The sequence below is a fragment of the Struthio camelus genome, chromosome 8 (genome assembly GCF_040807025.1).
Source record: "Struthio camelus isolate bStrCam1 chromosome 8, bStrCam1.hap1, whole genome shotgun sequence".
Taxonomy (NCBI): domain Eukaryota; kingdom Metazoa; phylum Chordata; class Aves; order Struthioniformes; family Struthionidae; genus Struthio; species Struthio camelus.
In genome coordinates, this window is record NC_090949.1 from 3,506,248 (window position 1) to 3,519,225 (window position 12,978).

At 43.8% G+C, this 12,978-nt stretch overlaps 1 long non-coding RNA gene across 1 annotated transcript; it reads left to right on the top strand.

Moving 5' to 3' along the window:
• The first annotated feature begins 9,296 nt into the window (after window positions 1-9,296).
• LOC138068083 (uncharacterized) lies at window positions 9,297-11,552 on the top strand. The gene is made up of 4 exons (XR_011142705.1): window positions 9,297-9,490; window positions 10,505-10,604; window positions 10,778-10,884; window positions 11,478-11,552. It is a non-coding gene; the product is annotated as an uncharacterized lncRNA (long non-coding RNA).
• The last annotated feature ends 1,426 nt before the right edge of the window (window positions 11,553-12,978 follow it).

Here is a 12,978-nt window from a genome sequence, read left to right on the forward strand (position 1 = left end):
GTTTACATTTGTGTATTACCTTTCTTCCTTGTAGTGATTGCATCGATTCACTTTTTAGTGGAGTTGACGCTAAGCTTGATAAAGAAAGCAAGTGGTTTGAGAGGAAAAAGGTGTCTGGCTTTTAGCACAGAGAAACGCGCATACCGTTGCTTTCTGTGATTTGTGAAATCAGTAGTAGCAGCTCGGTGACTCCTGCTGTAGGAAGCAGCAGACGGGAGAAGTCTTTAGGAGAACGCCTGGCAGAGCGGGACCTGACTCCGTGAGGAACAGTCAACTTCCGAGTCTCTCCACGCTTGCACGAATTCTTTCCCCCCCTAACGTGGGTCTAGCGAAATGGTTATAAATTTGGATCCATCTGCTCTCAGGTAGGCTGGTTAAAAAGTGACTACTGCCTAAGAACAACGTGTCACAGAACGAACTGTATGCTATATTGTGCTCTTATAGACCAATCCCCCCACCGAATAGTAGCTGGAAGAAACCAGGAGGTTAAAGTGGAGGAAGAAAAGATTTTCACATCCGACGTGATTAATATGAGAGATGCCAACGATAAGAATAAGGAAAATGGACAGGAGAAAGACAAAGTGCACGGGGTAGGAGACATGTAAATCTAGGCGAGTAAGAAGTGATGTGTGTCTGGGTATAACGTAAGAGTAAATCTTGGTGGAGAAATTCTGTTTAACGGTTAAACAAGGAATCCTCACTCAGAAAGCTGACTTAGCGCTGGCTGCTGGTTAACTGGCGAGTGAAGGGCGCAGCAGCTTCCTTCAGGCTGCAGATCTTTCATTGCCACCTGCAGAGCAGTGAATCCGGATTCCCAGAAAGAGGCACCGCTGTTTAAATGACCGAAAAGTAACGCCCTTGCTTTGGCAAAATGTCAGTGAAAAAGCGTGAGACAGTACTGAGTCTTTATTTTCTTTGCAGGCTTGGTATGAAGCAACCTTCTTGTACCGTGAAGAATCATCCTTCTTGGACATCACACGTACCCTACTAGAAATGATCATTTCTTATCTTTCCCCAAGCTTTCACCTCTATCCCCAGTCAAATAAAAATGGTCTGTTTAAAGGTGTATATTCAAGGGGAAGGGATAGCTGGATCAGCACAATTGTGCACAAGAGAAGCAACAAGTGGTTGTTAGTTTGTACCTCTTTGAGAAGATTTGTTTTCTTGTTTGGATTTTTTTTTTCTGCTGCTGTTTGACTTCACAGTCAGAAATGAACGGTAACAGTTCTGATGTCTATTCAACAGGAAGGTATTCGAGGACAAACAATAATTTCCTATATAAACAGCTCCCTTGGCAGTACTGAATACTGTATATTGATGTTTTAGAAGAGAAAGCTATAGTTAAAGCTGCCAGAGGCTTGGGTAAGTTGCCTTTTTCTCTTCTCTATTGTAAACACCTGGTTTTGATCACTGATAGTTTTTAAAAATTCTACATTACTCATCTGAAATTCTCAGTACGTAGCTTCTGCCGGTCACTGAATTCAGTTTGAGAAGAAAAATGTTTTTTTCCACACTCTTCAATTTTGAATCACTCTTGTAATTCTGTGCAGCCTATTAAAAATGATGCCAAGGACACTACTCGTGAAGTTTTTGCGGAATGAGACAGAGTTCCACATGAAATATATGAATAAATTGCAAGGACTGGGAATTTCTCCAAGCCAAAAAAATATACCACAGGGTGCAAGAAACAACACGGGCTCGAGTAAGGCAGCGTTGCGGTGGGAACACTTCATACGGCTGGATCATAACCTCATTAGCAAATCTGGTTTCTGTTTGCTTTAATCAGAGAGGTTGAGCTGCAAGCCATGAAATTAGAATTTATCCCACAAAGAAAAATTGTGGTGGAACGTGATTGATAAAATAGAGTAACAGGCTTAGGGGTGATTTAGCAACCTGAGATGCAGTGAACACTACGGGAAACAGCTCGAAGCGTAGCACAAGCTGGAGGAGAGCTTAATGCTTTTGGGGGGAAATAATACTTAGGTATTAACAGATGCTTCCCTAACATAGAGAAACCCCCTTTCTCAGGAGTGATTTGAGGATCTGTTTGGAAAGCAGTGGCTGAAGGAAGAAGATTTGAAATCTCAAATATAGACTCAAGGCACCCGGTGTGCACTGGGTAGAGGAGGGTAAAGAAGATAAAATATCTTCTTCATGAACTTTAGAACTTCTTCTTTTGAAGTGTAGAGAAAAGGTAAGGCATCGCAAGACAAAATACGCCGTTGATGCATGTACACCAGAAGGGCTAAGGTAGTAGAGAATATCTTCACTTATGTGTGAAACTAATATAAAAGAATGATTCTCCCCCACCAAGTCCATTCAAGGTGTGCATTTCTAAAAGAGTGCCAGTCACTTAATTTCTGATGCTCAGTATATTTCAAGTTAAAGTCGTTTCGTGACTTCTGCTGCACAGGAATTTTATCTAACCAGATTTGTACCTCTACAGTTAGTTACACTTTCCTGGGTTGCCTTTTTCTTTTTCTTTTTTTTTTCCCTATTTTTTGGGGAGGGAGTTGGTTTTTTGTCTCGTATTTTTTTTTCTTCCCTCGCTGTTACATGGAAGACACCTGCAGTGAACACGAGTTGACTGGATATTTGGCACTGGATTGTCCCAGCTGGATACATCCCTTTCTCCTCGTCAAAGGTAAAGATGTAAAAACTGGAAAAGTCTTTGTTTTCCTTCAGTTTCAGTGACCTCTGAAGCAACGACCTTTGACACAGGTCTCTCCTCTTTTAAGTGCTTTCAAAGTGAACACTGCCTCTGGGATATAAAGTTCCCTTCTCGAATGAAACTCTTGCAAGGGTTGCACACAGATGCCGCGTGATCGCAGCAGCTCGAAACGGGGCACTGAGAACGCAGCCGCCCCTTTACCATTTAGACGTGACAGATCTTTTGCGACAATCTTATTGCAAAAATGTAGATTGTTCAGCGAGGCCGTGGTAGTGCGCAGACTGTGCAGCGCTGATCCAAGCCCCACTTGAAAAAGGGTTAATCGGGAGCAAAGGCGGGATTCCCAACCTGATCTGCTCGGGGAAAGATAGGGCAAAACGAAGAAAATAACATGGTGTGGTTGTTTAGAACGCAAATAGCTTCTCGGTATGTCGGGAAATTTCCCTAGAGATTGGTGTCTGTTTGCCTGTAATTAAATCTGAGGTTAGAACTGAAATAAGTATTAGCCTTTAGAAATCTGAAACTTCATTGCCTGTTTCTCAAGGCCACAGATAACTGGGAGCATGAATGGTTCTCAGTAAAGTTCTTCACCTCCCCTTAAACAATCCTTTTTCACTGTAGGCATTGCTATAATTACAGATGAGGGTTTGGAGAACGAAACGTTCAAGGCTCGACTGCTTCTCCGGGTTTCGGAGAGTGCCTAGAATTGGAAAGAGGGAGAGCGTCAGCGGGAATTCAGGCATATGTTTTGCTTTATTGTACAGATTAGTCTCCATAGCCTTCCTCAGATATAAGGAGACTTAATGCTGAGGCTGGGGTCAAGCTTTGGAATGATAAATGCTCAGCCCTCGGATTTTAGAAGCCCTAAGAGTTAAAGAAGAAGGCTGGCAGAAACTGGGACTAGGCATGTGTTTTCTTCTGTTGTCATGATTCACACCCATTCTGGACTTCAAGCGAAGGTTGTGGTTTCAATTAAGGTTACATTGTAAGGATCCCCAGTGATTCTACTTTGTGGCCTTCAATTTTAGGGAGGTGTCTGATAGGGCCCGCTTATTCCCATTTACAGTAGGAACTGATCCAGGTAAAACAGAACATATAATTGGGCTGGGAGTCAGGGCTTCAGTTTTTGAATCTCAAGGACTAGGTTAAAAGGAGGGCTGGGGGCCAATGAAGGCCTTATCTTCTACTGCGCTGTCGAAACTGATATTGAGAGCAAAATCTGGAGTTGGGGAGTTTGTGCTCCTAAGCCCTTAATTTATGGCTAGATGCAGTATATGCTCAGTAACAAGGTTCAGTATATTTCAGTAATGTTCAATTTCTGTTTTGGTTTCAGTGTATGTTTTCAGATATTTGCATGTTTCAGTTACTTCCTGTGTCACTTACTGCAAAGATTGGCCTCATTCTTACAACTGAGGTTAGCCTAAGGATGTGGGCGAAGCCACAGCTTCAAGGACTAGTAAGCATGGGCAGGCAAACACTGAAGCCATGTATTTTACTTTTATAAAGAGATTATCTCTGGCTGTAATGAAGATGGGTTTAGGTTTCAAGGATGTGGCAGCTGAAGACATCAATATGCGCATTATCTAGGGCCTTCAGAGATGATAAGTCATGACGCTAATGATCTTCGATGTTCCCCTTTACTGCAGGGATTCAGAAACCAAGTACGATTAAGATCGGGTTAGAGTTGGGGGAATCAAAGAAATCAAAGAGCAGAGGTCGCTCTGGATGCTGTGGGAGCTGGAGGAAGGTTTCGGAAAGGCTTCAGAAGCCAGACCCTCACGAGCAGGTACTGAAGTAGGCTGTTGCCAGAGAGAGCTAGCGTCTCGTATTCTCTTTCATCGTTCGGATGAGTCCCAAAAGAATAAATGAGTTACAGTGGGTCAGGGCTTGAGCATGAAAAATTTCTAAGAGTCGCTTTATCTATGGAACCGGCGTATTTTCAGAAGGGATCTAGTGTCAGTGCCAGCGTTTCATTTCACTTTTTAGCTTAGTTTCCTATTTGTATTTAAAAGTAGAGTTTGGGATAAGATTGTACTCATGTTAGGAACTATTTTGATTTTTGAAGACCTCAGGTCCTTATGATATTCCTCACAGAAGCCTAAGAATTGGATTGAGTTCATATTTAATGTTTGGGGAGTTAAAAGAGTTAATATTTAATGTTTGGGGCTTTGGGTTTCCCTCCCTACCCCGCTTTTACAAATCCCACTTAACGGTTAGGAGTTGGAAACCTGAAGGCCAGAAATCTGTGGACTTTGTACGGTCCAATGACATAAAGAGGACAATTTAGCATCAAAAGGGTGAGGGTCTTATATGTCAGTTCAGTGTACAAGTAACACTTTGTTTTTCGGTTCATGTAGGCTTAGGGTTACACTAGGGTTTAGGAAACCAAAACTCCGGGAACTGTATTTACCAGTGGGTTGGACAGGGTAAGTAGAGCTGATAAAAGTAGGGGCAATACAGAGTCAAGTAGTCTTTAACTGAATGGGTAAATCTGGTACTTAAACTCAGCATTACAGTTTGAGTCAAGATTATGAAATTTGGAGTATGTAGATGAGAATTTGGAGATGTAGATTCTGGGGATGAAATTTGCTTATTTTTGGCTGTCTACATGTCTGTCCCTTGGTTTCCGTTGGGGTTAGGGTTGGTGTTTGGAGTCTGGAGTTGCAGAATCCTATTTTCTTAGTTTACTCTTTAGAACTATGATTTGGGCTGATGTCGTTCATCGGCTGTAAACACTTCATACCATTTTTTTACGGCATAGATGAGTACTTCTACTTACATTTGGGTTTGGTGCTTAGGAAACAACAAGTTCAGAATCCCATCTTATTTGTTGTTATTATTGCTATTAATAATATTTATATTGCCCAGTGTTTATCCTAAAGCCATCCCAACATGTAGCCTTAACCGCCATGGCGCAAATCCCTGCAAGAAGAAAACGACACTAAAAGCACAGGTATTGATACAAATATTTCTGTCTCCACTAACTCTGGCGGCCTTGAAGAATATATGAATTTGGGTGAAGGGTGCTCAGAGATTCCCTTGCTGGTGTAGACTGTGGGGGAGGTTTCTCCTTTTTTTCCCCCGAATTTAAAATGGATTCGGGGGCCTCTGAAGTGAGGAGCAAGGTGCATTTGGAACTGGGATTTACGAGAGGATACATAAGGGTAGTAGCGTGTCGTCCTTCTAAGCTTCTGCTCTTCCAAAGAAAATCTCCTCCGTGGCACTTACTCCTCTGCTAGCATATTCTTCTGCAGGCTCCCCTCCGCCAGCCACCCTAAGCGGCCATCTATTTTCGTAATACTCTAAATATGCTAGGTGCTTTTCAGAACAAACAAGAAAAAGCCCTCACCCTGTGCATCTAACAACCTAATTTTAGTACATCATGCAAGATGTGTCTGGAGGGATGGGACTTCACGCAGGCACTTTTCATTTATACTTTTCAGAATGAGTCATATGTTTTTGTGAGTAAAGCAATTGGTTCAAAGACTAAAATGTTAAATAATGCACCACCCTTAGGACAGTTGTATTCCAGAAAGATCAGGCTAATTGTCAGCCAGCGGTGCCTAAAGTTAGTTCTCAGAGAACAGGAGAAAATTCTAGGGATGTTTCAATTCAAGGATATTTCTTGACGGGAGAATACTCTTCTAAGAAAACATCATATATCCTTAGTTATGGATGATATCCCCGAGAAACAAATCCGTAAAGCCTAAATCAGATTGCAAATCCAGTAGTTTGCATAACCAAAATAATGCCTATGCTCCTTAAAAGCATGGCCTTCCTGAAATCATGTGATCATATATATATATATTTTTATATATATTACATATAATTTTATATATGTGTGTGTGTGTATATATATATATATAAATTCTTTCTCCTTCTGCTGAGGAGTGAAAACGTAGAGCATGAATTGTAGGTGTATGTGCTGAAACATTGACGACCTTAAATTGTAGTCACTACTCTGCCTGTAGTTCAATAAAAGAATCAAACCAAATATTGCTACTGTGAAGTCCTAAATGTGAGAACTGAACAGGAGGGACAAACAGATTTTACGGGCAAGGTTTTTAATCCAACACCGTGCCAAAACCAACTCCTACATGAGATCACTGAGTACATAATGATGTGAAATAACAGTAAAACCTACCTCTGAGATGTATTTGAGGGCAACATGAAGAAGAACAGCCCAAAGAGGGATGCTACAACAGTCATCACTTGAGACCCGGAAAGAAATCTGTTCCCGGTTGTCCTGCATCCACTGAAAGGAAAGTGGGTTGAGAAGAGTAGCAGCTTTCCCGGCCTTTCACACCAGGCTCGGTACAAATCCAGATCTACTGATGTTTTAATTCGTCTTTTCTCAGGCTTCCTCTTGGTGCACACTGAGAGCAGACGTATCGAGTCCCTAAGGTTGTAGCACATGTTCCGGTTAAGGGTGCTCCCCAAATTTGTCAGCCTTTTCGGGACAACAGCAATTCCTCTGAAAGTCTATCTTCTCTTTTAGACTAAAGTAGCTTTAGGAAGAATTACTAGGAACGGTGCAGGAAGGGACAAGCTCAAGCAGGTGGATAGGATTTATTCCCTGTTCTAGGGAATAAATTTCAGCATGCCTGATGATACAAAACTTTTGCAGATAAAGAAAGGGCTCCTGTGAGAGTAGCGTATTTAAAATAAATCAGTCTGTTCGCCTGTCAGGGTATGGAATACATTCAAAATAGCAAATATCTAGGTTATAAATAGATATTAATATAAGGAAATACTGTTCCTAGCTTATTAGGCAGAAGTTTGGGCCATGTTTTTTGTCATGTATGCATACTCTTGTCCAGTTCTGTGAAGAGCTGATTGAGCTCCAGTAAGTCTGTTGGAGGATAAACTTGCGGCTTTGGCTTGAGCAAAAATTATTTTATGAGCAAAGTGTGTCAAGCATAGGTACTTAAGCTCTAAATCGGTAAGATGCTTTCTTTTAATGCATTAAATATTGATGTTATATCCAAATACCAGAGCAGTGAGAATAGGATAGATTAAGGGGCTATGTTTCTGAAAAAGATGAGAATATTAAACGGGATAATTTTTCCAGTTTATGCTGTCAAAGGAGCAGAACATGCAATGCAAGTGTATTATGCCTGGCCTGAAATGTAACGGTGCAGTGGCTTGAGCTGGCTTTATCAGTCAGGGTAGACTAGTAGGCAAACGGACCAATGGGCCGATCTATCATTGCTCAAGTGGGAACGACGCAGACTACAGGCATCGCTCCCCAACAGAGCTTCTGGCGTGCCGTCCTTCTCACTTGATCTAAGACTTAGCTAACCATGAAACTATCTATCTCAAGCGCTGCAATAAGGAGCTGACAGTCCTGATGCACTCTCAGTGCAGCTGGCAGCAAAATAAAGCATTCTCAACTCGGTGAGCAACCAGCATAAGTTCAAACCTGTTAAAAATTAACATCGCGCAAACCTGAGCTTCGCTCGATTTGCTTCCCGTGAGGAAGGCAGAACAAATGTTGCACGTTATTCAGCTTCTGGTGAAGCCCAGACGTTTATCCCTAAAAGTGCATTGAAAAAGAGTGTGTAAATTGTGTGCAATATGTTTGCACAGACTGAAGAGCAAACAGCAAAACTTGGTTATTTGCAGCACTTTATTAATGTAATGATAAATATTTCAAGTAGGACCTCGCTGCAAGTAATTCCTGAACGATCTCAGGAAGGAGCCACGCAAGAAAATTCCCTAAATCCGTTATTTACATCAGTAAAATATGCACCTGGAATAATAGGTGGCATCCAACCGGGAGAAATGCAATGCTTTTAAATTTGTAGGAGTTATTGCAAAAGTTTCCCTTTCTAACATACTTTCAGAATATGTGCAAACCCTGAATATTGCTTTGAGGCTTGATTGAAATTTTTGTGTTGGTTCTTTCCAGCCTCTCTTTATGAGGCAGACACGAAGAACAGGCTGGCACTACTTTTTGATTATCGTGTTCATAGGTGGATTTTTTTTCATGTTTTTTTTCTCCTTCCCTAACTTTTCTAGTTCTCCTAAGTGCGACGGATATGGGACCAGCCCTTCTGTTTCCCCTCAAGAATCGGTGAAATACATGGCAATGGGAGAGTATACAGGGTCAGTGGTTGGCTTCTATTTCGATCCGTTCACAAATTGGGCCTATTAAGGTAATCTTCACAGCTCGTGTCTTAATGAGGAGTTCAGCAGCAGTGTTACAGGCCAGCTTGAACCTGGAGGAGTAAAGTTCAAGGAAGCCGTGGAGGACGCAACCAAGGACTGAGGTACCGAGAGGGCAGATGAATGCCTCAGTATAGGCGGGGATGAGGTATTGGTTTGTTTAGCCAGGGCCGGGTTGACGGTAAAGGGCTGGGTCGCAGACACAGGATGTGTGAGAAGAAGTAGAGTGTGGGGGTCAGTAATACGCTACCAAAGCGTAGACGGTGGCGACTAACCGGAATTTAGAGTCACGAAGGAAACGGGAACGACTCGAGCTGCCAAAAGATAGGTTTACATGTTTCTGTGTTTGAGACTCCTACGGGGGCTGACTGAGATGACTGCAGAATTAGCAAAGGTTGCAGAAGCTTGGCACAATTTTAGGGTTGATGTTATATGTGTAATGCTCTGTTCCAGGATCCTGGCTCCGGCTGATGACTGCGCATTACTTAATGGTAACGCCCTAACGGTCTTCTCCTGAAGTCTGCTGTTACTCAGCGAAGTTAATTATTTGGCCAGATAAAACTTTGCAGTTATTGTGAAAAGCTGTCGAGATTTCCTAATGACATTTAGGCCAGCACATTTCAGAAATTCGGGGCCCGGGACTAAATGAAGGTAGAGAAAGTAGTTTAAATTCACCAACTATATTGGGAAATATTGAGCAAATTGCATGGCCTTGCATGGGGGACTGTGGTCAGCTTTGGCTGCCCACGGACAAGTTATTGAAAATAAGATAGGTGGAAGGAGGGGCTACGAAAATAAAGTCGAGTTGTTCTAGTCAGTGTGCAAATAAGCGGAGTAGGTTTCTCGAGGGTTGTATCGCTGAAGTTTGGAAACGGCCTTCCAAGCAAATCAGTCGTAAGAGGGAGCTAGATGCATTTTCTGCAAGAGGTGAAATGCGGTTGTAGGGGTGAGGAGAAGGAGCTCGGTCACCCCGGACTTCCTCGCTGGTACTCCCGATGCACTCTCCCCTTGCCCTGTCTCGTTAAAAGATAATAACGAGATTGAGTTTGTGCTTCTAAACTGTAGCGATTTTGCAAGCGTATTCCTGTAAGACGGTAGAGCGGTGGCGCTTATTTTAGAGACGTTACTTCACTATAAATGGATCTGATTAGTTTCCATTTACTAAGTCATGTATCCTGACCATCTGCTGAAGAATCTTGTTTGGGCAGTCCGTAAAACTTTGCCATTACATAATTATATGGAGAGACAACAGTCATTTCCCAGCTTCCCGCCTCGAGCACTCAGACACCGATGGCACTAATATTGACTTTAGTGCCTTGTCTGCTGAGGATCGCCGCAGGCTTCTTGGTGGATTAGAGTACTTGGGGGGCAGAGGCAGGAGCGCCTTGGTCACTCCTCTGGATCATGTTCTGCCACTGCAGCGAAATCCGCGCTTAACTTACTGCTTCTCTCTTTCCAACCGTGAAATTTTTAGCAGCACAAATTTTTATGAGCGTGAGAGGGAGCAAAGCTTGTACAAACCACGGGCGCAACGTGGGCATTTCAGTAGTCCTGCAAGCCAAGGCGTGTGACATCTGCCGCTTCATAGCCGGTTTACAGAATATTCATTTGTGCTACTAAACGCAGCATGCTCCCCCTTTTTTTTTTTTGTTTGGTTTTTTTTAGGGTCAGAAGAGGTGGTGGCGGAGTGTACTGTTGCTGCTACTGCAGCACCACTTTCCGAGCGCAGCGCAAGGTCCTCCCCACCCAGTTCTGGAAGCTAAAGGTAAACGCAAACTTTTAGGATGAATCGTCTTAGAGACAACGATGGTAACCGCCACCATCTCGTTGAATATCTTTCTTTTTAAATCTCCCACAGTATCTCTTTGAACTACCATTTTAGGCTAATACATGATAATTTAAACACACCTTTCCCAACTCGTGTATTTTTTTTGCCAGAATCTCACCACTAATTATTGGACAGCGAGGAAACGTGGCTATTTGCCGTTTGTCCCTCCATGTAGCTCTCAAACGAAAGGAAATACTCATCCTGGCCCAGCTGTAAGGTAAGGTTATATGTTCTCTGGAAGCCCATGCCAACCTTGATTTTTTTTTTTTTCTCGTGAGAGCAGTTTAACATCTCACGGGTCTCACACTCAGCTGTCTCGGTCAATCTGAGAATGAAAACTGCTGCAGAGCATGATAAATAACTGCAGTTCTCTCTCTTTTTTTTTTTTTTTTTTGACGTGCACACCAAGTACGTTAGACCCACCGGGATCTTCAACTTGTGCCAGGGCAGCAGCTCTGCAGTGATTCGTACGTGCGCTTCAGAAAATATCGATTCCTAGTGAGGATTTTGGGGCGATGAGGTTACTTCCGTCCTTTTAAGCTTTTCACATGTTTATGGTCGCTACGTCTGGAGTAATATTAAAAAGCACTGAAAATAACGTTTATTTGGAGGGGTTTGCTCTTTCACAAGCCTCTGGCAGATCACAGGGTTGTTTTACCAGATGTTCTGCGTTTGCAAGCAGCGTTGCTCATCTGTCAGACTGAAATCAATTTAAATAGACTGAAATCAGTTTAAATAAGACCAAAGCACCTTAGAAGAAATCCCGGGGCATAACATGTGAATGTGTCCGAATATTTTCTTCACTTACAGAACCTATCTACAGAAAACTGCAGGAGGTAATTCGCCGCACAGCTGCCATCATACCGATGCCGTTGCTGCCAGCGGGTAGGTAGCGCTTTTCTGATACTCGTTCTTCCGCGTTGCAGCGTGTTGACGTGCTGGGCCGAGGCCGTTTCGGCGCGCGGCGGCGGCGGCACGGCCGAGGCGATCGCTGCCAGCTCGGCCTTCGGGCGGCCAAGGCGCCCCTTGTTTCCATAACCCATAGGGCTCTGTAAACGCGCCGCGATTAACGTTGCAAGGGCTCGGCCTCGCTGCTGAGCCTGGCTGCTCAAACCGCCGTCACCTCTGCACGCAGCTGGCGCTCAGCAAAACGGGCCGTGTTTCGCCCAGGCCGAAAACCTGGGCCCGGGAGCTGTGAAGACTATTTGAGAAGGTTTCTTGAAACGTAACGCTATTTTAGGCACCGCTGCGTTTACTAGAGACGGAGCTAAACAGAGGGTCCCTTACTAAGCTCATCTGTTTAAGGATCCTGCTTTTTTTTTTTTTCTTTCTTCCCTCTGAAGCTATGGAACCAAAAACGAGGTGTGTTTGTTTGTTTGTTTGAAGTTTTCATATATGACTTTATTTAAGTGTTCATCAGAGCCCGTCCTGCAGTTCTCTGCAGCAGGAGCGTTTGGCCTTGCTTTAATTACGGGCTTCCTTGGGAAACTGTCTGCGAGCTAAGCCAAAAAGAAAAAAAAAAGGGCTGGCCTACATTTTGTGTGATTGGGCCTGTAGCCCCTTAGAGGGCCGGGCGGTGTGCTGGCCTCGGTCCTTGTCACGCTCGCTGAAGACAGCCAGCTGAACCTACAAGCCGGGTGACGCGCTACGTCAGCGCCAGCGGGCAATTTCATGGGAAGCATACAGATTTATTTTTTTTTTTTTTTTCAAAAAAAAAAAACCCTCTTGCGTGAGCGAGACGGTATTCAGGACGTCTTTCCTTGATCTTTAGTAAACTACTCTGCAGCGTCGGCTGGGACGAGCGGTTTATCAATTAGACCATCAGCTGCATCTCGCGAAATTTCAAGCCACTTTGTTAAGCTTAACAACAGCAGCCGTGGTGCCCTCCTTACTGTTGTGTGGTGGCCCTTCCTGGGTTTTTTTTTTTAGAAAAGATCCCTTTGCTAATACAAGCATTGTATTTGCTGCACACCCAAACCACCAGCCAGTGCCCCAGGCGTCAGCCCCGCTCCCGTGTGCGTGTCCCTGTCGCTCGGGTAATGCCTCCAGTTTGGTGGGGTCTGCAGAGAAACCCTACCCACGCGTTGCACCTGACCTGACTGCCAAGGACAGCCCGGCGTCTGGCAGCGTCACTGGGGCTGGAAGGCGCCTCTGGAGACCAGCTCATCCAGCCCCCCTGCTCGGAGCAGGCTGCTCCGGACTGTGTCCGTTTGGGTCTTGGCTATCTCCGAGGATGGTGCATCCAGCAGCCCTCCGGGAAACCTCTTCATGCGTTTGCTCATCCTTAGAGTAAAACATTTTTTGTTCTTAT